Source organism: Pelodiscus sinensis, chromosome 18, assembly GCF_049634645.1.
Source record: "Pelodiscus sinensis isolate JC-2024 chromosome 18, ASM4963464v1, whole genome shotgun sequence".
Lineage (NCBI taxonomy): Eukaryota > Metazoa > Chordata > Testudines > Trionychidae > Pelodiscus > Pelodiscus sinensis.
Genome location: NC_134728.1, coordinates 29,986,728 through 30,012,864, shown reverse-complemented (window position 1 = coordinate 30,012,864; position 26,137 = coordinate 29,986,728). Strand labels below are relative to the sequence as shown.

Below are 26,137 nucleotides of genomic sequence, written 5' to 3'. Positions count from 1 at the left end.
AAGCACTGGTCCATATGCTCCATGAAAATCCTCCCACAAAACTCAGGCACCAATTCCCTGAAGAAAATCCACCGTAAAGAGCAAGTTATGGATCTCCACCTTATTTTTCAGTTACTAAAGCATCAGGGATGGGGTGAGCCCTTTAACTTATTGCAGACTCCTCAGTGAGGGGGAGGTTGGGAGAGGGGAGGACAGATTGTAATAACAACCACAAAAAAAGCAATCAATTAAATAGGAGGAGGTTGAGTTAGGTTTGCAAAATGGTTTAGCTTCTCTTCCTTCTTTTGACTGGTGGCAGAATTCTGTGCTGCATTTCAGCCATCTCAGGACCAGCTGGGAAAGGCGAAGCAGATCGCTATGTTAATCACAGCAAATCAAGCTTGCATATGAAACCTGCTGGCTCTCCCGGTCTGCTCCTGCCACGGAAGGATAAACCCGAGGGGTCAGCCTATTATTCGGACAGAGTGCACGCTACACATTAATGAGGAGAGAGTGAGTGCTTTTCCTTTCAACCACTGTTAAAAGTGAAAGGAAAAAAATACCTCTTTGGAAAAATGGTATGATCACAAGCCCTTTTCAGAGTCAGAAGGTTCGGCGCCTTCTAGTTTTAAGTTAAAAGCATTTTATTTTTATAAATTTAACTTGTGAGCAGATTTCAGAGCTACGCAAAGCGAGTTCCCAGGGATGCTAAAAGGAGCCTGGGCTGGCATGTAAGCTTCCCCCTACAGCTGTCCCAGGCTAGGGGCTACGTCTAGACTGCAGCACTTTTCTGGGATACCTGAGGTATCCTGGAAAAGCATCCAAGGAACGTGCATGCTTTTCCGAAATTTTTTTTGGAACAGTGGACACTCTCTTTCACCATCCCTGTAAACCTCATTCTATAAGCCATAAGGGTTGTGTCAAAAGAGCACGTTTTTCCTAAATTTGGCACCGTGCAGACATGCCAAATTTCGGAAAAGCCTCTTTCGAAAGAACATCTGGAAAAGATAGGTAATTTGTGTACCACAAGTTGCATATCGTTTTCTGATTGAACACTGCAGTCTAGACGTAGCCTAAGTCTAGCCTAGCCCTGACTTGTAGCACCTGCACTCACTGTGTTGGGCTGCTAGGACAGTCCAGTCACGGTATAATCTGGATCCCCAGCATCCCTGTTATTCCAGTCTAGGGCCACTATCAAAAGTTGGCTGAAAAACTGGTTAAGTTTCCTCTGGAACATTTCAAAGAAAAGGGAAAATGCCATTTTTGTCTAAGTTCTCCAAGGAAAACTTTGATATTTTTTCAGCAGAAATTTAAATACAAAAAAATTCTTTTCCAAACCCAAAATATCTCCATTTTCAGAAAAAAAAATCAGTTTTTTCAAAGAAATTTTTTTTTGTGAAAAGCAGAGACCTGTATAGTAGAAATTCTAATTTCCTATCAAAAGACAGTTTTCAAGGGACAGTTTTTAGCCACAGAACTGCTATTGTAACACACACACCTAGGCTACAGCTGCACTGTCGCCTTTTTCCAGAAAAGCTTATGCAAATGAAGCGTGGCGTGGACTATCGCCGCACTTCATTTGCATAATTAATTAGCAGCCATTTCTGCGCAAGAGGCTTTTGCGCAAAAAGGAGCTGTGTAGACGGCTCCTTTTTGCGCAAAAATACCCTCTTGTGAAAGAGCTGTTCTTCCTGAAAAGATAAGGAAGAATGGCTCTTGTGCAAGAGGGAATTTTTGCACAAAAAGGAGCCATCTACACAGTTCCTTTTTGTGCAAAAGCCTCTTGCTCAAAAGCGGCTGCTCATTAAATATGCAAATGAAGCGTGACAATATTCTACACTGCGCTTCATTTGCATAAGCTTTTCTGGACAAAGGCTACAGTGTAGCCGTAGCTTTAGGCTATGTCTACACTCGCAGCTTCTTGCGCAAGTACAGCTGTTCTTGCACAAGAATCTGCAGAGCATCCACACAACCCGCCCACTCTTGCACAAGGAAATTTACAGTACGGCGCCCACTCTTTTTTATCAGGTGTAAGCCCTCTTGCGCAAGAGCTCTTGTGCAAGAGGGCAGTGTGGACGCTCAGAAAGGATTTCTTGCACAAGAAAGCCCTATGGCTAAAATGGCCATCAGAGCTTTCTTGCGCAAGAGAGCGTCCACACTGCCATGGGAGCTCCTGCGCAAAAGCACAGCTCGCACATGGCAGTGTGGACGTTTTCTTGCACAAGACTTCTTGCACAAGAACCCAGTAGTGTAAACATAGTCTTAGTGCGGTTCATAGTCCCATGTTGTGGCACTTAGACCACTTACAGCAAGAGATAAGAACAAGGGAGTTCTACAGCCTAAGCTGAGAGCCAGCTGGCTTTATAGATCAAGCTGTAGAGGCTTCTCTATTCAGCTCCAGAAGCCCATAGGTCAAATTTGCCCTGTGATGGTTAGAAGTGGGAGCTTGTCTGGAATCTCAACTGTGTCTCTGAAATTTGGGATGTGCTTCCTCAGCTAGAGAAAGGCTGTAACCCACACACTTGGGCTGTGTCTAAACTACATGGCTCTGTCGACAGAGCCATGTAGATTAGAGTTATAGGCAAAGGGAAATGAAGCGGCGATTTAAATAATCGCCGCTTCATTTAAATTTACATGGCTGCTGCGCTGAGCCGACAAACAGCTGATCAGCTGTTTGTCCACTCAGCGCGCTAGTCTGAACGCTCCTCTGCCGACATCAAAGCCATTTGTCGGCAGCCCCGTTATTCCTCGTGGGATGAGGTTTACTGGGGCTGCTGACAAAGGGCTTTGATGTCGGCAGGGGAGCGTCCAGACTAGCGCGCTGAGCGGACAAACAGCTGATCAGCTGTTTGTCAGCTCAGCACGGCAGCCATGTAAATTTAAATGAAGCCGCGATCATTTAAATTGCGGCTTCATTTGCCTTTGCCAAAACAACAAATCTACGTGGCTCCGTCGCCGGAGCCATGTAGTTTAGACGTACCCTTGGAGTGTGTCTATACTGCATGCTTATTTTGAAATGAGATATTCTGGAATAATTATTCCAAAATAGCTTATTTCAAAATAGAATATCCACACTGAGGGAAGCCTCAAAATTAGTCTGAGGCAGGCTTCCCTAATGTAGATGTGCTATCTCGATTTAGAGCCCCAGGAGGCACTGGAGAGGAATAACTTAGCCCCTCACCAGGGCCATTCTATTTCAAAATAGTAGCAGTGGAGCATCTACACACACCTTGTTTTAGAATAGGCATTATTCCTTGTAGGTTTACAGATTTCAGAATAAGCCATCCGTTAGTTTGAAATTATTTCGAAATAACGGAATGGCTGTGTAGATGCTCACATTGTCAATTCAAACTAATGCTAGTTATCTTGAAATAACAGTGCAGTGTAGATGCGCCCCTAGTGTGGTTCTCTCTCCCATGTAGTAGCACTTAGACCACGTACAGTGAAAGACAAGAACAAGGGAACTTTACAGCCTAAACTGAGAGCCAGCTGGCTTTGTAGTTCATGCTGAAGTGGCTCCTATCCAGAAGTCCCAGGTTCAAATCTGCCCAGTGATTGTTACACTGCCACCATTCTATCAATGCACAATATGATTTCACAGCTTTCCTGTTTATCCAACCCTGGGAGGTTTATGTATGGACAACTTCTATAGTACAGTTAAACACTCTTATAGGGACACTGGTGACTTTTGGCAGCTTGATAGACTACACCCCAGAGGCCATGACAGATGAGTGTGGAATAAGCATCTTAGGGATGGGTCTACAGTAGTGTTTCTTAAACTTTTGAAGACCAATGAACACCAAACAATTTTTTTTTAATGGGGAACAAGAATTTTTTTGTTGAGAAAAAAAAAAGCCTCCAGAGAAAAGCTGCTGAGCAAAACAAACAAACAAACAAACAAAAAAAGGAGACTTTAAGGGCAGCCATTCCCCGGGGAAAAGTTGTTGACCAAAAAAAAGCCCCTTTAAGAGTGGCCATTTTGAATTCTGTTCTCTCCTCTGCACAACTCCGACTTTAAGAAAAGCTGGTTTACAGAGTTGACATTTGGGCCGTTGTTGTTAGGCTTCAGAGTTAACTTTCCACAGCCTCTCCGAGCTATGGTTTCTAGCTGGCTGCAGTCTCAGGAAGATGCCACAACATTGACTTATGTTCCATTCAGTTTTAAAATATTTTTTCATCCATGCAGATCAGAAACTTTTTTAAATTGAAAACAGATTCCACAGCAGGCTCTAGCTAGGCGGCTTAGCTGATTTGAGTTGTATCTTCTGTTCACTATCGACTGGAGCTGGATTTGAACAGCAATGTAGAGGTGAAAAGGGACCATCCCTCAGTGCCAATCCATAGCCTCTCAGTGCACTGCTCTGTTAGCGCAGACCTCCACTTTATTCTGGATCGCCACTTGAAATCTCAGCAGTGAGCAATAGGAGGGTGTCAAACTTTGACCCCTTACATGATTCGGGAGAGCACTGAAATAGCTCCAAGCCATGTCTGGTGGCTTCCTCCTTTCTACTCCTGGCCCATGCTGCCCCACCGCACACACATGCATGCGACACAGAGATTCTGATCTCACTCACAGTGCTGAAATCAGGAGTGACCCCATTTACGTCAATGGATTTACACAGGTGTAAAAGCAGTGAGAGGAGAACCAGAGCAGAAATAGCACACAAGCTTCCTTTGCAGCATCACTTGAGAATGAATCATCAGCAGGGCCAACTCACTTTGAAGAGCGACATTTACCTCATTATTATTCTGAGGGAAATGCCGAGGCTGCTATTGTCAAGGGAAAACATCTGGATGGAAAGAACAATAATTACCATTTTCTATACATCCAGAATCCCGGTGCAGGGGCTAGTGACAACATAAAGATCTGGAGCCAGAACTCAAATCCCAGACCCCTGCATGGAAACCAGCAATGGAAGAAACCCATCAAGTTCCCAGACCCTTCTCTGCTCACAGGGCAGGGCTGTTCCAGACGCTCTGTTCCCCAGGGTCTGTCTCAGTCTAGTTTCAAACATGCCAGTCACTGGTGCTTCCATTTCCCTTGGCAGGCTGTCCTGGGGGAGCCAAGAGGATGGGTGTTTTTGAATATTCAAAGTGATTAGTCTTTGCTCACATTCTTCCCGTTACTCCCAAATTAGAGCCCCTGCGACCAATCCAAAAATTCCCCCCACCCAGAGGCTGTTTTCACCACCACCCCCAAGCTCCCCAGTGGGTGCTGTAATTCCAGACATACGCTTCGCTCTGTCCGACATCCACCCCACGGTCTTCACTGGGCTGCAGGGGAACGGAAAAGGTGTTTTCTTGGCTTGAGTCAGCTACCAGGACATCAAATCCTAGTCCCAGGGAGGCAGATTCAAGCGTTCACACAAGGCAGCAAATCCAAGTACAGACACTGGGAGAGCCTACGGTTACTTCAACCTCACACACCTTACAAGTGCAGGTGTGCGCCCTACTCTGCACTACTACTACTACTACTACTACTACATCTACGCCCCAATCAGAGGCATCACTGCAGCATGCGCAGTACAACCCCGGGTAATTACTGGAGCAGCAAGCCTGCACTGAATCCATGTAGCACAGCTCCAGGTATCCCGCCTAGCTCAGGGAGAACCAGCTCAGCTATGCCTACATATGGGGCAGTCACCCCAATGATTGCAGTGCAGACAGAGCAAGGTCCTACCAGCCTCCAGCCAGAATGGCTAACGTGGTTGCTAGAGACTCTGCACCTGAGGCTGGAGGGAACAAGAGACTCCAGACAGACACCCGGATACACACGGAGCCCAAGGAATTCGGATGCCATCATGGTAACCATGAGAACAATGCCTGAATGCTCCCATCAGGGCTGCCAGACAGTCCTGACTCCCAGTACTGCGGACCAGCCAGCCACCTCGTTTAAATGACAGAGATTGCCGGTGGATCACAAAAGGACACTGCCTTTACAAAACAACCTTTCCGAGAGCATTAGAAAAGCTGTCAATCTCTGGCAGGTGTGCGGAAGCTGTACTCAAATGAGAAATCGCAGCAGCATCCAAAATACAGTCTCTAGCCCAGGAGACCTGAAGGGCTGAGGGGCACCCAAGCAGAAGAGAAAGCACTCCTATCTAGTCTGGACACACGCGGACAGCTGTGTGGCTAGCAGACATCTCCTAGGTACCAGAGATGGCATAGAAGCCAAGCCTGTTTGTATCCAAAGGATTTGGGTGTCAATTAAAGTTGTGACATTATAACTCGAGTGGTTGGTAGCAGTCACCAGAACTCAGCCTTCAGACAGGGAGCAGCTCAGATCTTCCCAGAGTACAGCAGTGCACTATACATTTTACAGAGAGTGACACTGAGGCACAGAGAGGTGAAGTACCTTGCTTGAGCACACGCGGCAAGTCAGAGGCAAATCCAGAAGTGGGACCCAGAATCCAGTCCCAGAATCCGAGAATTATCCTTCCGGCCCATTCAGATTCCTTAGCGGTGCACAGACCTTGAGGCGCATGAGCCTGGGCGGCAGCATACGTGTAGGGCAGGTGCTGTTCCAAAAAATCTAACTCGTGGGTGCTCCAAGGAAACTAAAGTGATGACCTGTCTTTGTGAACACATACATACTCATTGAGTCTCCCCTTTGTTTTGTTCATTTGAACCTGGGGGCTTTTGAAAGCTTTTGGACAACGGATGAATAATGCACGTTCTTCCCAGAGGCTGGAGGGGCTGGCTAGAGCGAAGGAGACCTAGCTCCCAGGGGGTCAGTCATTAATGTATATCTGAAAGGGTTTGGAGAGCCTCGGATGGAAGATGCCAGAACCATGCTGAGTCTGACCCCAGTGGTGCAAGGCATCATCCCCTGGCTACAAGAGCAGGGATTGGTGTATTCCTTAACATTACGCTGCAAAGAGAAAGGGGTGGGGCTTTAATTCATAAAAAGAAGGGCCACAGAGCCAATCAAGTGCCTCCGAATGGTCTGAAAGCCCTGGTTACCTTGGTAACAAAGGCAACGGTACCTTCCTGCTGGCAGCCAAGTGGTCTTGTGCAGAATAGGTTGTGCTGCATCCATAATAGGATTACAACAGCCCCCCTTCCCTCGGCTCTCTCCTCACGTCCTTTTCATCTGCAATTGGCTATTAATAGAAAATGTTCTGGTGAGGGAAAGGAATTATTTTGGAGGAATGCTGCTTCCTCAGCCCCCCCTCACCCCCCCAGACGTGGAGCTAAGCAGTGTGTGAGCTTCCCTCTTCTCAACAAAAGGGCTGTGGAAAATTTAGACGGGGAAGGTTTGTATATGAAGGACAAAGGGGAGGGAGGCAGGGATTAACATGAATCCTCTCTAGGTGCATCTACACTGCATGCTTCTTTAGGCATCATGCAGAGAACATATCTGCACTGGCCCCCTGGCATGGGGACAAAAATAGCTGGGAATCAATGGAGGTGCTGCTTAGTTTAGTAAAGACCCATCTGAAGGGTAGACAAGTACCCTCCAACTGGTGCCTTCAAGCTACAATCAAAGCTCTGTTATCCAGCACTCAAATAACCAGAACGCTCAATTAACTGGCATTCCTCACATCTCCCAATACAAATCTTCAGTCTAGTAACTGGGAGGAGTATACCGCCCAGTCCTTTATGCAGTTGCACATTCTGCACTCTACTTTTGTGCAAAAGAGGCAGAAGGCAGGGATGCAAGCTGAAATCAGAGATTTATTCAAAAATGCAGTTTCCAGGTTATGTCATAGGGTCATTACGGATTTGGTGCATCTCCTACACCTTCTACATCTACAATGATAATTGATGTTTAGAAAAGAGGAGACTGAGGGGGGATATGATAGAGGTATATAAAATCACGAGTGGTGTGGAGAGGGCCGATAAAGAAAAGTTATTTATTAGTTCCCTAAATAGAAGAACTAGAGGACACCAAATGAAATTAGTTTAAAACTAATAAAAGAAAGTTCTTCTTCACACAGCGTGTAGTCAACCTGTGGAACTCCTTGCCAGAGGAGGCTGTGAAGGCTAGGACTATAATAGAGTTTAAAGAGAAGCTAGATAATTTCATGGAGGTTAGGTCCATAAAAGGCTATTAGCCAGGGGATAAAATGGTGTCCTTGGCCTCTGTTTGTCAGAGGCTGGAGAGGGATGGCAGGAGACAAATCGCTTGATCCTTGTCTTTGGTCCACCCTCTCTGGGGCACCTGGTGCTGGCCACTGTCGGCAGACAGGCTACTGGGCTAGATGGACCTTTGGTCTGATCCAGTACGGCCGTTCTTATGTTCTTATGTTGATAATAACGACCCAGAGGCAAGTCAAGACCCTGAAGTACCTTCTGAATCATCAAAAAAAGATTAAATTCTGTTCAGTCTAGTTTTAGTGCTAAGCGTATTTTTAATGATCTGGATGTACACCATATGATGCCCATAGAGATCTGTAGTGTCATAAGATAACCTACTGTATAGAAAACTTTTCCTATATACCCCTAAGTGTGTCAAGCAACCAACTACACTGCAGTGCTACTGCTGGAGTGCTGAGTACCTGTACTCTATTTCATACTTTATACATTTTACTGTATTCTAATTCTTTGACAATTGCCATTCAGTTGGTGAAGTATAACTTTCAGTTAACCACTAAGAACAGGGATAGAAAGAGGCCTCCCTTAATGGGCTTCTATTTGACCACATACAGCATCAACTGGCTCATCCGATGAAGTGGGTTTTACTCACAAAAGCTCATCTCTAAGGCACCCCAGGACTACTTGTTATTTCTCTTAGGAATACTTATCTGCGCCCCGTTCGCCTAGCATCGCAGCCTTCGACACATCTGTAAGATAGAAGCTAAGGCCCAGACAGGCTACATAGGCAGTTTTTGGCACAGCAGAGAATTGAACCCAAGCTGCCCAAGTTCCAAATAAGCATCCAGAGCCACTGGACCATGCTCTGACACCTACCCACATTGCTGCTAAGGGCTGCCCATTCTAGCTGCTGAGTTGCTTCTGGGGCGCTTGGACCAGCAGAGCACCAGCCTTAGATGGCGCAGGATAGAGCCTCTCAGGAACAGGCTGAGCTAGAGGCAGGGGATACAGTTGCTGGGTACAATTAAGGCTCTCTGAGGACCAGAGGGATGTCTGATGAGCAGGGTGGCTGGGACTGGAGGCACTGGAGGGAGGAAAGCACAGGAAAGGGGCGATTCCAACAAAACATGCCTGGGTTTCCCCAGGCAGGATTCAGGTCACATGACATCCCTGGGACAACCCAACAGCCTGAGGTGTGTGCAGTCAGTTCTCCCACATTGTAATAGTGGCTCTACTCCTGGATCTAGTCTCACATACTGAAGATCTGGACAATTTATTTTCTGACATATTAAAACAATAATGATTGAAAGTCAAATTATATTACAAATACTGATGTACAGACGTGTTTTCTAGAAGTAAAATGTTCCATATGACATAGACAAATAGGGTTGAAATCGTATGTCCATTTTAAACCAAGCGCCATAACAAAGTCCGTAATGTGCGCGCTGCAGTGTAAAATATGGAGATATGCTTTGTAGTTCCTTATTCATAAATCTGTACCTATGAAAACTGCAAGGGACAAAACATTATTTTAAAAACAATACAATTTCTAATATAAATTAAATAATAATTATTCTTATTTTTAAAAATGACCATTATTTTTGCACCACTTGATGTGATATATATTATACACACACACATATACGTATAAATAGGCTCCACTCCTAACCCTAATCCTAACCCAGCCCAACAGTCTCTCGCATGGGAAATATTGGGAAAACGTGCAATGCGGGTGTAGCTGTCTTGCAGTGGAACGCAGCGGCTGGAGAGGAGGAGAAAGGCTTGCATGGGCCACCTGTGGGAAAGGGGATGCTCCTTTAAAAGCAAGGCAGGCAGGGAGCCACCATGATCCCAGTGTTAGAGGAATGCCAGTGGCACTGGAAACCCCCAGAGGAACTGCAGGAGGAGGCAGTGCGGAGGGAGCGAAGGGGCGGGGGTAGGAAGTTGCGTGTAACCGTGAATGTTAACCAATGAACCTAGGCTCTTCGGTTGAACGTGTACACGGTTACACTTTCACATCCCTACTGTCAGCCATTTCCTCTAAGGCTAAAACAACATCCTGTGGAAACAGCAACCCCAATGGAACCCATCCATCTCCTTAGAGACACTGCCAAGAAGACCCAGTCTTCCCGTTATCGCTCTGCCTCCTGATGTGGGAGATGAGGGGATAAGGTATCCGCTATGCAGAGCTGTAGAACGAATGCAGAGCGATAGCCACGTGCTGATAAACGTACCAAGATAGGCAGGCTGCTCTGCTCCCTAGATAAAGGCATGGAGATGCTTTCCTAAACACCAGTACAACTTCCCCCGCCGCCTGCACACAAACACGCCTCACCGCGACCCAGACGGCCGCCCACTGAAAGATGAAGGAAAAGGTGCTGAACCTGCCCAGACCTGAGCCAGGCCTGCAGGGCTCTGCACTTCTCCCACTGCTGTGGTTGATTCTGGAACAGCCTGGTGCACTGTGTGTTGTGGCAGCTTTCGGGGAGCTCTTTCTGACCTGACAGGTGTCAAAGCAGGTCTGCTAAAGCCGTGTTCTCTTAGATCCACCAATGAACCCATGTCCCGAGGTGGCGATGAGAGCGTGTTACTAACTGGAGAACAAGCAGAGCGCATCGGGACACCACCCTGCTTGCACTGCTGTAGGGTTCACCAAGAACATCGGCTGGAGCGGGGATGAGCGCAGCCAGGATCCAACTGATCTAAGCCAAGGCCTTGTCTTGTGGACCCTGACATGCTACCTTCACTCCTGGGAGTCAGCCTATTGAACTCGGGGTGCAGATTCATGGAAGGAAAGCTGCTCCATTATCTGCAGTGGGGTTACCAGCTGACTGGTGTTTGACTGGCCTGGCCAGTTTGTTTATGGAATTGCCGGTTGCCAGAAAAAGAACTTAATGTGCCAGGTTGTTGGGTATTATAACATGGGTTTAAGATTTGCGTTGTTATTAAGGATGTTAAATTTCGAATAATTGACTAATCAAATAGTCGATGCAAATTGCATCGACTATTCAATTAGTCGACAGGGCACCTCCGCCTCTGAAGTGTAGCAACAGCCCTAGGGTTGTTACTACACTTCAAAGGCAAAAGCGCTGCGGGGACCATGGGGCCAGCGGGGCAGCAGCCACTTTGAAACACTGCGGGGAGCCCAGCATCTTTAGCTGGACACAGAAACTTTTGACATTAGATATCTCAGGGTCTTGTGATAACCACTAGGGATGTGAACACTGTAAATGCTTTGAAACGCCGCAGGGAACCCAGCATCAGGCTCCAAGTGGCATTTCAAAGCAGCAGCACTGCATGGAGCTCAGGGTCAGCAGGGGAGACCCTGGGCTGTGTGCCGCGTTTCAAAACGGCAGCACCACGTGGAGCCCGGGATCTGGCCCCAGAGTCCATGTGGCACTGTCGCTTAGAAATACCCCCTCCTGTTTCCACCCTCCCTTGCTGCCTCTTCTGATAGAGGCAGTAAGGAGGGGAATGACTACTTGTTCCCATCCCTAGTTGTTATCACAATACCCTGAGATATCAAATGCCAAAAGTGCCTGTGTCCAGCTAAAGATGCTGCAGGGTTCCCACCTGCCACTTTAAGCATAGCAGGTGTGTGAAAACGCAGCCGCTGTCTGCCCCCCAGCACGCAGGTGCCCCCAGTGTGTGTGTGTGAGGGTTTGAGTCACTGACTGCAGAGACCTGCTGTTACCAAGATGTGCTCTTTCTAGATCCGACATGTGGCTGTTGAAGGGGGAGATGCAGGCTGGCCTTGGGTGGGGGTTGATTTGCAGTGTACTTACCTTATGTGAGGGAGTAGCGATACTGGGGAGTGCAGTTCAGAGTGGCAACCCTAATTTTCAGGGCCGGGGCTTGGAGCACACACTCCAGGGGCCGGGAGCATTAGAAAGCACAGTCGGCAACAACTGCCCTATTTGGATGAGCTAGCTAGCAATAGAGAACTGCTACACACCCACCCACGTGCTGCGTCTGCTCTGGCCCCACCCTGGCTGCACAGAGCCCAAGGAACGGAAGCAAGTGGGGGAGACAGCCTGGGGCCCTCTGCCCCTACCAAGCAGCAGAGCCATTTTGAAACCACAAGTACAGCTCCCAAGAGCTCTGCCTCCCTGGCATCTTCCCCCTTTGCCAGCAGACCGGTCAGTCAGGGACCCATTGGCTTCAAGGGGGCAGCAGAGAAGCAGATGATCCACACATAATGGAGCCCCCAACGCCGTCTCTCATTGCATAGGAACCAAGGCGACTGCATGGTGGTCACAAGAGCAGGGAAGAACCTAGATGTGGCCCTCGAGTGTTCCCGCTGGCAGCGCAATGCTGGGGGCAGAGAGAAGCCGGCGGGAGTGTTAGCTGAGTATTCACTTGCATGTCTGACTGTCCTTTAGCTTTAAAGCTGCAAGGCAGCGGAGGGCAGAAACGCCGCAAGCTGGAAGAGACACTCTGGCCTGGATACCGTAGTGCCTCTGAGAACCCTTCGGTGTCATGCTGAGAATGTGGCACAAGAATAGGCCAAACTACAAGAACATGGGGCCAGGAGTCTCCCATGGGACAGGGTAACTGTTCTGCTGCTGCCCCTGGCATAACCCTAAAGCAGCCCAGGATCTCACATGAGCCCTGTGCTTCCCAGCCCTAAGGATCCCAGAAGGCTCGGCCCAGGGGATTGCTGCCCCCTCCCCAGAGGAACACAGCAGCCCTTTAGCCTCATCCAGCAATGGCAGGGAGGAGCGTGGGACAGGGGGCCAAGTGGAATGTTCCATCCAGCTGGCATAGCAGGTGGAGCTTTAGGCAAATGAACTGTTCCATGACGCCTCCATCACCCACTTAGTGCGTCGTCAAACAAGCACCCTCCTGCCAGTGCTCGCTCTCATTCTTCCCACCCCGAGCAGAATGAATTGGATTGTGAGCACCAGCGTGGAGGGGACGTGCAACATCTTGGGCTGGGGATGAGGCACTCGGGGCACAGAGGGCTGGGATGCAAGGGCTCTGGGGTGAGGGGCTTGGGGGGTGGGAGGGGGCTGCAGATGAAGGCAGGGGATTGAGGTGCAGGAGGGGGGTGCTCTGTGGTGGGTGAGCTATAGGGTGAGGGGTTTGGGATGGAAGACCAGGGGATGGGCAATAATTTTTGATGGGGAGCCACTCCAAGATTTTTGAAAGTGGTTGAGGGCCGCACACCTTCTATGATATTAGTGGAGGAGGTGTGGGGTCTGGGGTAGAGGTTGGGTGCAGAAGGGAGTGTGGGGTCTGGGAGGGAGTTTGGGTGAAGGAGACAGTTGTGACCTGGGGCAGGGGACTGGGGTGTAGGTGTTTGGGATGTGACATAGGACTGGAGAGGGTTGTGACCTAGGGCAGGATATTGGGGTACAGGACAGGAGACGGGGTTTGGGTTGGGACCTAGGGAAAGAGGGGGTGGTGACCTGGGGCAGAGGATTAGGGTGCAGGTTCTGGGAGGGGGTATGGGTGCAGGAGGGGGGCAGAGGGTTTGGGTTATGTGGGGTAATGGGGCAGGAGTGGGGGAACAGAAGGTTGAGGGGGCTGGAGCACCTAGGTGACTCCTAGCCAGGAGCCCAGCACATTTCTAAGACAGCCTCCCTGCCTGCCCCGCCCCTGCACAGGCTGCAGAGGCCATGTGCGTGTGTGAATAACTTAGGAGCCAGAGGGGAGAGGGCATGATGCTTTTCAAACACACAGCTCCAATTGGCCAGAAAATAGCCAATGGGATTGTGCTGGGGCCAGGGGCAGCTCATGAAACATTCCCCCCTCCCCTCGGAGCTCACCGTTGTGAAAGAGAAACAACTGGGCGTGGCAAGCAGGGAGCCTGCATGGGGTTCCCTGCTGCATCTGCGGGCCAGATCCTGTGGCTTGGCAGGCCCACGGGCCATATTTTGCCCATCCCTGCGGTACAGTATAGAGGATGGGCTCTTGGCTGGGGGTGTTGGGTTTGGGGCGGGGTCAGGATAGAAGTTTGTGGTGCAGGAAGTGGCCTGGAAGCGGTCAGCAGGGGAGGGAGGGGACATGAGGCTCCACACGGCACGGAGTCCCATGACTCTAGCCTTTTTATGCTTTTAGTTGCTCTACCAGTTTGCCCACAGTGAGACAACTGCCTCCTGTATCTTACATATGGCATTCCTGTCAACACACCCTAGAGCGGCATTAGCCTTTTGCACACCTGCTTCACACCGCCGCCGCCTGTTCAACTGGCGATCCTCAGTAACCCCCAGATCCTTTCTGGCAGTATTACTGGCTAGCCAGTTGTTCGCCACGTTTTACATTCGCATTGTTTTTCCTTCCTATGTCAAGTTACTTTGCCCTCTACTTCACTGAATTTCATACTGTTGAATCCAGGCAAATTGGAGAATTGGTCAAGGTCATTTTGAATTCTATCCTCCAAAGTGCAAGCAACCCCTCCCAGCTCGATGGCATCAGCAAATGTTATAAACATTCTCTCCACATCATTATCCAAGTCATTACTGTCATTATTGACTAGTACCAAAGGCAGGACTATCCCATCCAGGACCCCACTAGATATATCCTCCCACTTTGCCATCAAAACATTGTTAACTACTCTCTGAGTATTGCATTATGGTAATTTCATTGAGACCACATCTCCCTACTGTGTTTATGCAAGTGTCATGGGGGACTGTGTCAAAACCCTTACTAAAAATCAAGGTATATCATGCCTACTGCTTCCTCCCTATCCACTAGAGTCTAGTGGTTCCCAGACTTTTTGGCATCATGCTCCCTTTTTGATTTTTGAGAAACCCTCACATCCCTCCCACCCAAGAGCGGCAAAACTTGTTGAGGAAAAAAAAAAAGGACCAGGGGCCAAAAAACAAAAATAGCAGCAAAACTTAGGTGGAGACGTGAGGGTTTCTCAAAAGGGGGGGGGGGTTGATGAGGGAGGGGGACTGGGTCGCCTCACCTCCCCCCCCTGGAATTTCTTCACGCCCCCAGTTTGGGAACCTATGCGACTAGACCATTAAGCTTGTCAAAGAAGGAAACTAGGTTGATTTGATGTGATCTGTTCTTGACAAATCCTCCATGCTGGCTATTCCCCATAACTGTGATGCCTGATGTGCTTACAGACGGATTGTTTAATCATTTGTCCCAGTGTAGTGAAGTTAGGCTGACTGGTCTAGAAAGCGCCAGGTTCTCTTTGTTCCTCTTTTGAAAGAGGGAAACATAGTACAGGTTGGACCTCCCTGGTCCAGCACGCTCGGGACCTGACCAGTCCCAAACAAGGGAATTTGCCGGACCAGGGGAGGTCCCTTGTCATTGGTCCCCTGGCCCACCGACCCTCCCCAATGCCGGCTCCACTTTCTGCCCGGCTGAGCCCCCCTCTACCTCTGGCCCAGCTGGACAGCCAGCCCCAGCCAGCTCCTGGTGCCCAAAATGCCAGCCCCAGCCAGGGCTGCCATGGTACTTCTGGCTCCACTACCACAGGTTCCCAAGGCTGCCATGGGCTGCCTGCCCCACTGCCACAGGCTGCCACTGGCTCCCGGTCCCGGCCAGGTCTGCCAGACAGCAACCCACTGCCACAGGGCTCCACTGGGATGTTGCTGGACCACAGAGTCCTGATTTACAGAGGTACAACCTGCACCTTTCTCCGGTCCTCCACGACGTCAGCCACCCACCATGAGTTCTCAGAGGTACCCGGTAAGGGCACGTCTAGACTACAGTCCTCTTTCGAAAGAGGAATGTAAATGAAGCAAATTGAAAGTGCAAATGAAGCACGGATTTAAATATCCCATGCTTCATTTGCATATTCACGTCCAATTGCTTTTGAAAGCGCAGTCTAGACGGGGTTCTTTCGGGGAAAAGAATTTTCAAAAAAGTGCTCGGACACGAATATGCAAATGAAGCGCAGGATATTTAAATCTGCACTTCATTTGCACTTTCAATTTGCCTCATTTACATTCCTCTTTTGGAAGAGGAATGTAGTCTAGACATAGCCCAACTGCTCTAAGAATTCTTCAGCGACTTTCTGAGACCCTAAATGGCTTTCTTCAGGCCCTGCCAACTTGAACACACCTACCCTAACTCAGCACTCTTTCATCTGTTCTTTCCCGCTCTGGGCTCGTGTGCCTTCCCCCCGTAAACACTCTGTCACATATCTAGACACAACTTACGACTGTAGTGAAGACTGAAATAAAAGAGACCTGGAACGTGTATCTCACCTCCACTGGGAGCAATCCCCGGGGAACTGAGCAGCCTGTACACCACCCTGACGGGTTTCCTAGGTCTGCTGGGAGAGGCAGGGTTAAGAACCAGAGTCTCACAGCTCTTTGTCTGGCAGCCAGAAAGCTGATCAAAGTCTCTCTTCATTCCAGCTGATTTTTGCTAGTCTTCTACTGGAGGCAACTCCCCTGTAACCTTCCCCAAGCTCAGATGTGTTCAGCTGTGTGCAGTTGGGGGAGGGAGGGAGTGAAGTGCATTCTGGGATGGTCATTGGGATGTCTGAATATGCAGCAAAAGAAATCACACAGGTGGAGACGGGACAGACACAGGATGGAGGAAGACAGACACAGACAGACAGAGGCAGGATCACACACACACACACACGGAACCATATTACAAGCACGTCCCATGGACTTGTCCTATCCGAGGCACAGGGACCACAGAAAGCAGAGAGCACGAGCATGCAGCGGAGGGCGGAGGACGAGGGAAATGTCTCTCTCTTGCCACAATGGGCCAATGGCTCTGCAAGCCCCACACGGTCTAACCCAGGGCTATTCAATTTGTTCAAGATCCACACTTTTGGGTCACAGTACAGTCAGACTCCAGAGAAAATAATAAAAACAAAGATGATAGGTCAATAAAAAGATTTCACCATCCATTCGAGTGTCTGTGGTCTGGATTTGGCCCCGGGTCTGCCTATTGCCTACCCCTGCCTAACCCCACTCCAGGCAGGCCTGGCCCCCTACGACATGGCAGCCGAAAACCCATCTGCATGAGGAATCCATCCCCATGCTGCCAAGCCCCGGGAAGCCAAGGCAGCGAGTGACAGCGCAATTTGAGAAGTACATAGCCCCAGGTACATCCAATCCCTCCCTAACACTGGGTCTCCCTTTCTATACCGAGCTCCCCTCCTGAGAACCTCTCCAGAGAATTCACCAGGCACATCTCCTAATGCTACAGACACACACACTGCGGGATCTTGTGATCATCCGGTCTGACCTCCTGGTCCAATCCAGGAATGCTGACAACAAGCACGGGGCCCTAGGCAAGGGGGAGGGGGGTGCAGCTCTATGCTCCTGAAAGGGGTGGGGCCTCGGATGGAAGAGGGGTCCAGGGCAGCCAGCCCTCCACACCTCCCAGCCCTCAAAGCCACACAGAGCGAACTGCCTGAGAGCCCCGGGTCCCTTTGAATTGCTGGGCCCTGGGGCAGCTGCCCCCTTTCCCCTGCCCCCTCAGCAGGCCTGTACACACTTCTCCCTTGTCAGCTATCAGCTGTGCAAGTTCAAAGCCTTTCATCAGGAGGGCTGAGAGCAGAGGAGGGTCGGCATGACCCCCACCAACGGTAAGGGAAACAAACACATGCTGGCCACATGGCAAGTCAGCAGCAGAGCTGGGAATAGAACCGAGGTCCCCGGCCACTGAGCCAGGCAGCCTCCTGGATTCAGAGTCTCAGCAATGCCTTCTGTCTCACCCATTCTCCTGTATAGCCCCCAGTGCCGGGTGCCTGTGGACAGGCCAGACAGAGCTGCCACCCAGAACTGAACTCTTGCAGACACACACGTGGCCCTCCTGAAGGATGAGCTGGTTGGGATTACTGAGCAGAAATTGCTCATAAAACTTTACAAGCTGCCTTGGCTCAGAGAGAGAGAAAACCCCCAGCCCTGAGGGCCATGCACGCTCTACACTTTAATCAATGGCAGTGACCCACTTCTAGCTCTCCTCCAAGACATGGATTCCTGCCTGGCTCACGGGCCCGGGAGGAATTTGCTCTGACAACACTGCGTCTCTGGCCCCACGCGCAGTGAACCAGTTCGGCTCCTGGGGAGTGCACGGTTCAGACCCTGCCTTCAGGCTCCAGAGAGAGGGAGCCTGGGGAGCTGTACTTAGGACTCATCACAGCTGCACCCCACAGAGTCACACCGCCGGGCTGGACTGCTAGGGAGAGCTCTACGCTGGCACTGCATTGGCGGCGGGCACCAAAGACAGGCAGGGACGAGTATTCTGAAGGGTTTTCTCTCTAGACGGTGGAAGAGAAGTTCGAAGCCTCTGATTTGATCACAAGGCTGAGAATGGCACATGACTGGGTACTAGGGTTACCGGATGGTTTAAAAAAAAAAAACGGACACATTTGATCTCAGATGGAGGCGGAACTGGCTGGCAGGAAGCTGGGCTGGCTGGGAGGGGGTTTTGGGGGAGCGGAGCTGGCTGGAGGAGACTGCGGGGGAGGGGGGAGGGAACCAGCCAGCAGGAAACAGGGCTGGCCGGGAGGGGATTGGGGGGGAACAGGGCTGGCTAGGGGGGAACTGGCCACCAGGAAGCATGGCTGGCCTGCGGGGTGGGGGCGGGAACTGGCCGGCGGGGAGCGGGGCTGGCCTGCGGGGGGGGGGGGGGCGGGAACTGGCCGGCGGGGAGCGGGGATGGCCCAGGAGCACGCAGATCCCTGGGTGCTTCCCGTCCCACACATGGTCCTGGCGGGGCGCATGGGTGAGTCCGGCCCTGGGGATTCCATCCCGCCCCGGCCCTGCCCCCCTCCTCTCTACTGTGTAGTTGCGTACTGCCTGGCTGGTAGACACGCTCACACACTGTGACTCACGCAGTATGAGCACGTCTACCAGCCAGGCAGTACGCAGCTACGTACTGATACTCATGATAATAAATAAAAACGTAATTAGAAAATACTTAGCGCCCCCCCCCCCCCCCGGCCACACACACACAAACCTCTCCCTATCTCCACGGCACCTCACTTATATCTCCCCAGGGCTGCATCACACGAGAGCCTCCCAAATTCATGCTCTGAGTGCCTGGGTGAGGCTGGGGTTTCTGCTCAGAACAGTACATGAATTGCACTCAAACAGGCAGTGAATTGGACAGCTATCCAGAAAGAGGTGCCATCATCCGACAACCAGCCTCAAGCACCTCATGTCCCCTGATTAAACATTTCAGGCACCTCTGTGATTGAACAGAAGGGGTTTCTACATTCCTCCCTTCCCAGTCCCCGCGCGCAATCTGCATTCCGAGAATAAACACGGAACTAGAGTGGGCTAACCCAGGCTTACGCAGCTTGGCCTGAAATCAGGGAATCCACATTCCAAGCAGATCAATCACCAAGACAAAGCATTTTTCAATGTGGAGCCTCAAAACAGCCCCATCCATAGGAAACAGCCCATTTTCAAGTGCACAGCGAAATATAAAGAAAAGCCCCCAGAGCACCCCAAAAGCACCATTTCTGAGCATTGCACTTGACTCAGAGCTTCTGCACCTCTATTTCCAGTACTCCTTGTGGTTTTGGAGTCTAGTCATTAATCAGCAGGGCCCATTATTATTCACACTGCAGTAGCGCCCAAAGGCCTCAGTCGGGACTGGGATCCTTTCACACTACTGAAAACATTCATGCTTTTAGGAGCAAGCATGTACATGTTGCCTCGGCTAGAAAAAGAGAATAGAGGGCCACTAGCACAAAGGACAGACTCACCCCGTCTCCAAGAACAGCTCTTGGCTCTTTAACGTCTGATGGGGCACCGTTCGGAACCTGGGAGAGAGAGAGAAAAAAAATCATCCAAAGTGTCTTCTAAAAAATGATCAAAACAATGAACGCTGGCGCGAGGCGGAATAGGCATCCCATATGCCATCGTGCGCTCACTGGGGTCTTAGTGGCTTGAGCACTGTATTCAATTCAATGCGAATGTGTTCATTTATGTGCAGCCCTACTTGGAAAAAGGTCTAGATGAAACAGCACCTTCTAACTGAGCAGGTCTGCTCCCTGTGTATTCAGAGGCAGAGCTGCTAATCGGAGTGATAAAAGCCGTCTTTACAAACTGCAGGCAGCCCAGCAGAACCAGCACTGCTGGGAGAAAGTGAACTGGATACCTTCCTGGCTTGCACAGTGAATCATTAACCCACTTCTAATTCCATGGCCATCTGTGCAGTGCCAGCATCTTATATCCCTCAGTTTCACCTACAGCCCCACTGAAGACAACAGAGTTGCCCAGCTGTTGCTGAGGGCAACATTTGGTTTGCAGATAGGTGATGATGCATGAGGCACAAAGAACCCAGTTGGACTTGCAGATGTCACGGGAAGGCTGGCAGGGCTGGCACTTTACTGGTGAACCGAGTGTCTCTGCTATGAAATGGCCCTTGCAAAACAATCTCCACGACAGCATTTTGAGAGAGGCACTTTTTGGAGTAGAACTATGGTTCAGGGAAGACAAAGGTCTGAGGAGCACTGACATCCCTGTAAGTGTATTACACACCAGAACAGAATCAGTATGTTTATGTCATAGGCGCCAAGTAGGAGAAAAGTTTATAGGGCCCAGCTTGGGAATGATACAGAAGAGCTGGGATAGCTCCTACTTTTGCACAAGAAAGATTTTTTTACACTAATAGGTTCATTTTCCAGTGGGACTCCAGCGTACGCCCAGGGAAAGTTGTGGGTAGACTCCCATGCAAAGTACTAATGCAGATCAGGCAGGACGGCACATAATCCATTAATTGGGCTTTGCAAAGTGCTATTGACATGCACAGAGCCCACAAAGGAAGCATGTGTACTAATAAGAACCTCTTTGAAAATCCAACCCCCAGGATCTGCGCTGCACCAGTTCCACATTTCACTTTGATTTAATGAGACCACTTAATTGAATCCAATGTAAACCGCACACCTAACAATCACCTCCCAGACTCTGACTCAGAGCGGACTTTGGCCCAGTAGCATCAGTATAAATCCAGAGTCATTTCACTGAAATCAGTGGCCAGAGCAGAATTTGGCCTGCCATGTGCCTCTGGGGGGATGTAGTCAGAGTCCCAGCTCCGTAGAAATTTCATCTGCAACAGTCCGGCTGCCGCCCTGCAGGCATCTTTCAGTCCCATGAGAGCATGCATTGTCTGGGCCCCACCTCCAATCCACAAGTGGCACGCTCAGTAGGATGGGTTGAACCACCAGAAGGACACACACATTTTGGGGCTCCAAAAAGAACAGAAAAGAACTCCCAGAACCGGAGCCAGTTTTACTCCCGCATCCAAGAGAAGGAATTCACCACTGGGCTATGGAAAAGCCTGGACCGTCTCAGTTCCCAATATGCCCTTCCCCCACAAAGCCTGAACGACAGAAAGAAGGGGCTGGAACGGGAATGAGAACTCACTGAAGGACTGTGCCCCAGGCCTCTCCCCACTCCTGCGCGCTCAGGAGCCCAGCAGAATTACACCAGCCTCCATCAGCAGAGCTGGGGCTGGAGGGGAACTCAGGACTGTTTAAGGGTTTTTCCAAAGCCAGACGTCCCCTTACTGGGCCGCAGCGTGGGGAAGGCTTGGGTGTTTACGCAGCTCCGCCATCCAGCTGTGCCACACCGTGGTAAAAGTGAAACCCACTGAACTTATGCCACATCCCCACCAGTGCAGCTGCAGTTCTGAGGAGCAAGAGTCTGAACAAGCAAGCTGGGCCGATGCCCCCACTGTACGAGCCAGCCAGCCCCGAGTGTGGCTCTGCTGACACAGCCACAGCCTGACTGCAGCAGGTCCCGCTGCTCCTGTCACGGGCCTCTGCAAGCTCTCACATCCCTCTGCAACAGGGCCAGGTGGAGCTCATCAGCCTCCCTACCAGCTGTGACCCGCACAGGGATTTGAACTCCTGGCTCCAGCAAGATGCTACTCCCTGGCCAGCAAGCACCACCCAGCCCACTCTTCAGAGCCACTAACAACCTGCCTGCTGCTCTGCTGCTGGATGCGGATGCTCCCTGCTGATTTCAATGGGCAACATCCCGGAAAGGGCTAGACGGAGAGCGTCCGCACGCAGCATCCGAGCAGTTCATGTGCAACAGCCGCCTGGCTAGGCCTCCGTGGGAAAGCAGGACGCTTCCTTCCCGCCCGTCGGCCCCGTCTTTGCTTGGACAAGGTGCCCACGGTTGGAGACACAAGACTGAAGGGCTGGAGCGTGACGGGATTTCTAAGGCAGAGTTGAGTTCACTGGATCCCACCTCCCTCTGGGCAATTTTGTCCCATCCCATCTCCCCTCCCCCCTCCATTCCCGAGCGCCTGCTGCCCACCCTGATATCCTGGGAGGCCCAACTCTCGGTTTCTTGCTCGAGAGGTCAGGAGGTAAGACACAAACTCATTGCTTATGAGACTGCTAAGGGACCTACCTGCGGGGTCAGTGCTAGAACTGGAAATGAAGGACACCTGCATGGTCTCCAGCTTCCCCACTGACTTGCTGTGTGGCTCCGGGGAGTGACCAAGACCCATACTGACAAGAGCCCTGAATAAGCAAGGCAGCCCAAGAGCCAGGACTTGAATGACCTGCCATCTGAGGGGTCACGCACCCACAGATCGCACCAGCCTGGCCACATGGGCACTCGGCATCTCTAGGAAAACAGGTTCTAGGTGTCTAAAAAATGGGGCCCAAGAATGAACTCAGCCAGAACCGGTGACCACTTGGAAAGCTCATTGCGGGGGGAGGGGCATTCATGCCTCAGCTTCCCCATCTGTAAAGTGGGGATGAGATTCAATCTACCTCACAGACAAGCTGAGGGGCAGTTAACAAGTGTGCGTGCAGCGGTCTGGAAGCCTCAGGAAGAGAGAATTCCTTGTCATCGCCCTGTGCTTGTGTCCTGTCCTACCAAACAGCACACTTCGAAATGTGGCCCCTCTAGCAATGGGACAGAGACCCCCCCCCCCCCACAATCGTAAGGCCCGAGACGTCCCTGGTCTGGGCTGGATCAGACCTGCCACCCTGGAGTTCCCACACTCTGCCTTCCACTGACAGAGCCTCTCTCCAGCGGCTGGGATGTCTCCAGGCACCAGACCTGCTGGGGGTTCCATCAGCTCAGTGCTTGCTCTGCGCCCCCAGAGTTTGGGGAGCAGTGACAATTTGCTCCCTTCTCCCCCAGGCTGGGAGGGGCCCATAATTCTGGGCGGCAAAGAACCTGCCCATTAAGCGCCTCTCTGCTTTCCTGCCAGTGGTGGGGTCAATGGCCTCACAGCCATAGGGAGGGGGAAGTTCTCACCCCCCAACGCCGCGTCCTATCCCCGTCTGGGTTTTCCTTGAGCCCAATTCCAATGCCAGACAACAGGGCCCAACTCTCTCTCCCGCCCCCTGAAACACAAACACGGACGCCAGGAAAGGCCTCTGCCCGCCCAGCACAACAACCTGAACTAAGGGGACAGCCACTGTTCTAACAGCCCAGCAGCAGAGACTGTTCTGCCCTGCCTCCAGCAGCCAGCACACATGGGCACCCCCGGGCCATGCTAAGCCCAGGAGCTGGCCTTTCTAGAGGGGCCCTGCCCTCCGAGCAGAGGCCAGGAAGGTCTATGGGGCAGGCATGCGGCTTGCAATGGGATTCCTTTCTAGAGAGCCCCTCTCCGTACCCGCACTGCCTCACTTCCAGTAGACCAAGCAAGCAGAGCACAGATGTGGATGGGCGAGGCGGATACATCCAGGGGTTCGCTGCGTCGGCAGCTCAGGAGCAAGCGTTCACCCCCAACGGGGGTGGCTGAGACAAGTCCTGAAAGGGGCGGGAGGTTTGCTCGGTCTCTGCTGCCCCTGAACAAAGTGCACCGCAGTGTGTAGATACCAGATACCAGGGGTGCAACAGAAAAAGCCAGGCTGGAGTCTCCGGGTCCCTAGGCAGGGTGAGCCTGAGGGGCAGATCACACCTGGGGAAAGCACTGACCCTACACTGCAGTCATGCCAAGTCCTGTGGCTTCTCTCCCCATCAGGGATGGGCTAGTCACAGCCTTGGCGACATACTAATTAAGGTCACTGCATTCTGCTAACCAAGGCTCCCCTGTGCTTTCAATGGGCACAGAAATTTCCCTCCCTTCTTGCCTTACTCAGCTGTGTCAAGTTGTTGCCCTGGAGGCTGGCTGAGCACCCCAGGCTGTGACCTCCTCCCTCATCACCCCAGACAGTGCTCAGAGGGGCAGTCAGTTCTGCAGGCAGCGCTGGCACGGTGCCAGAGAGCATCGCCCAGATAAAAGTCAGCACGGAGGTCCTGAGCGCCCAGTGGGCATGAAGGCTGCTTGCTGCCGTGTCCTGGCCAAACTGTAACTTGGGCGATTCCACGTGGCCTACCCACAACTCCCTTGGCAGTTTCAGCTGGACATAGTCTGCACTGCTGCTCCGACATAACCCTGCTGTTTAACATTGCTGCCTTGCCAATGAGCTTCTCCCCAGTCAGGCTAGGTCTAGACTACAGTCCATTGTCGGAAAAAGCTACGCAAATTGCCCTCTGCGATTTGCGTAGCTTTTTCCGATAGCTTTTCCAGAAGAGGCTTTTCCACCATTTGGCCCCATTTAGATCGGGCCAAATGACGGAAAAGCCTCCTCTTTCAGAGGAGCCCTTATTCCTCATAGAACGAGGTACACAGGGCTCCCCAAAAGAGCGCATTTGCTCTTCCGCAAAAAAAACGCGTTCCCTGGACACGGAGGAGTTTTTCCGGGATACCTCTGGAAAAACACACCAGCCTAGACGTACCCTCAGCTGCGTTTTACCAGCAATGCATGCCGAAAAGATGCCTACACAAAGAAGATATACAGACATATGATATATTATCCCCCAACCTCAGTGATGTCACACAAGGGCTGAACTTGGGCCATGGTATCGGACAGTGCTTTTCGGCCTTGGGATGAAAGACACTATAACATACAAGTCCTGTCTCCTCCAGGTTACACCCACCCACATCCAGGGCAGGACTGTACCCAACAGCAAGTTTTCTTTGTTCTGTCCAGTCTAATTTGGAAGAGTCCTCAGAGATGAGGCATCTTCCCTTGACAGACAATTCCACAGCTAGATCCATGTGTAAGGCTGGAAATTTCCCCCATCCCAAAATTCAGCCTAAATTTTGCCCAACCCAATTCCATCTCTCACTGCCAGTGATGTACCTAGTAATGCTATTTGTTATAATCAAACTCCAGCCAAACTCTCCACTTGGAGACTCAGCTGCTAACCAGCACCCTCTCTGCATTGGGGAAAAGGGAAAACAGAACAAAACAAAATACTACACATGTGCACAAAACCCCCCAGAAATGCCCAGCAACTTCCCATGCTATCCAATAGCAACAAAAGCTCCTACCAACAGAAAGTGTGCCCAATCAATAGTGTATCTAATTAGAACATTTAATTACTTCCATTGTTCATTGTTCCCCAAACCAGATCATTAGAAAAACTAGCAACACCCTTTTTAGTATTCCAGATCCTTCACACGGTACCTGGATGGTAGCTCCAACACCCCCTCCCCCCAAGACATACTGGATTATTAAACAGTCTGTGTTCCCCCATCCCAGCTCCAGCCTCCCTCCTGGTCTTGAAACCCTCCTTGCTTTAGATGCGGTTCCCAGGTGCACACCTGACTGCCTCTGTCTAAAAACACTTTCCACTTGCACTAACTGCAACAAACAAGATTAGTCAATTACAAAGGGAGTCATTAAAAACGCACCTTCCCCTTCCCAGCCGCTGGGCATGTAATGAAATGGCTCGCTCTCTCCCTGTCAAGATGCAGCTCCTTTCCAGACCCAGGACACAATAAGAATCAAAGCTAAAAATACTCTCTGATTTTCGCTACCATGGCACCTGGCAGTAGTGAAATGGGGGGAGGGGAGAAGTGGAGGGCTGTGGATGTGTTTTAAACACTTAATGAAGCTTCAGAATGCTGTTTGATCACTCCTCATTTATCTGGAATTTCAGAATGGATAAAAACCAAACAAGCATTCCCTTTGTGCAGCAAGGGAGAGAGGACCCCACCCTGCGCATTTTCCTTTCTGTGATACCAGCCCATGCATCCTAGATCCCCCTGCTAGCCAACATTTGGGGAGGAGGAAGTAAGAGGAGGCAGACATAGGGAGAAAGTTGAGGTAAACGGTGGTATTGGGTTACTTTTGCAAAGATTAAAACCCCAGCTGGAGTCATTTTGTGCAAGACCTCTCTACACCCTGCACGGTCCAGTGTTTTATCCACTCTCCAAA

General features: G+C 50.8%; 1 protein-coding gene across 13 annotated transcripts in view; it reads right to left on the bottom strand.

Moving 5' to 3' along the window:
- The window catches only part of EPB41L1 (erythrocyte membrane protein band 4.1 like 1), a 168,091-nt gene that overhangs the window by 134,459 nt on the left and 7,495 nt on the right, over positions 1–26,137 (bottom strand). For all 13 annotated transcript variants that reach the window (XM_075901379.1, XM_075901384.1, XM_075901382.1 and 10 more), the window contains exon 2: positions 19,661–19,717. The gene's annotated coding sequence lies outside the window, so the exon portion shown is untranslated. The remainder of the gene's footprint in view (positions 1–19,660; positions 19,718–26,137) is intronic.